This window comes from Capsella rubella, unplaced genomic scaffold (assembly GCF_000375325.1).
Source record: "Capsella rubella cultivar Monte Gargano unplaced genomic scaffold, Caprub1_0 scaffold_1, whole genome shotgun sequence".
Classification (NCBI taxonomy): domain Eukaryota; kingdom Viridiplantae; phylum Streptophyta; class Magnoliopsida; order Brassicales; family Brassicaceae; genus Capsella; species Capsella rubella.
Window position 1 is genome coordinate 16,455,278 of NW_006238923.1, and position 941 is coordinate 16,456,218.

At 37.5% G+C, this 941-nt stretch overlaps 1 long non-coding RNA gene across 12 annotated transcripts in view; it reads left to right on the forward strand.

Moving 5' to 3' along the window:
- Nucleotides 1-941, forward strand: part of LOC111832621 — a 10,989-nt gene that overhangs the window by 4,678 nt on the left and 5,370 nt on the right. For 7 of the 12 annotated variants that reach the window (XR_002835508.1, XR_002835507.1, XR_002835510.1 and 4 more), the window contains one exon: nucleotides 203-338. The exons of the other annotated variants lie outside the window; for them this stretch is intronic. This is a non-coding gene — a long non-coding RNA (uncharacterized LOC111832621). The remainder of the gene's footprint in view (nucleotides 1-202; nucleotides 339-941) is intronic. 12 annotated transcript variants of the gene reach the window in all.

Sequence of the window (941 nt, forward strand, 5' to 3'; positions counted from 1 at the left end):
CTGGACAAAAAAATATAGTTAGAAAGACATTCTATAATATTCAGTATAAGAAAAGAATAGTATAGATATGAACTTACACGATACAGTTTTCCCTAAGATGTGTTTCTTTGTCAAATCATCCATCAGAGAATTTAGCTTCATCTTGAAGACTCTACTGATTATATCTGGCCTATCATCTGGACTTAACTTTCTTGCGCTACAGAATCGTACCAACTCTGGCCATTTGGTGTTGCATGTAAAAGTGATGAAGAGATCTGGGAAGCCATGATGCTTACAAACAGCCATTGCATCAAGATACATATTTCGCATATATCTAGGTCCACCTACGAAAGTAGCGGGTAAGTAGTATTTGGTCCCTTCGTCATTCATATCTGTTCTGCCTTGATTAGCAGCATCTTTTACTGCGTCATAATTAGCCGCCCTAAGACTTGACTGATTCTGCTTAATATAAGTCAACCGGTTAGTCTCAATGGTCGTGTAAGCATCTACTAAAAACTGCTGAAACAATCTTTTAGAAAGTAAGAGATTATGTGACTCGTTCTTCCTTTCTTGTATACGAAATGCAAACCACTGACGCAGACTTATGCAGTCAATCTCTTTTTCTGTCTCATTGTTACTTCTTTTCTTCCCACCTTTAGGACCTTTCTTTATTCCAGGCCTATAACCATCTTCACCTTTTGGAAACAGTAAAGGATACTGCAGAGACAGATATGAAGGATGTATTTCACTAATCCTTTGTAATTCTCCAGATTTTTCTTCCACAATAATATCACGGGTAGGCATACCTACATGAAAATCTCCTGGGATCAATGCAGCCACCTCATTAGCCGTAGGAACATCATATGTTCTACCGTCTTTTTTTCGATCACTCACTATCCTCATGTGAAAACTTTCTTCAGGATTTGTATCTAACCTTTCCTTTGCTGATCTGAAATTTTCAA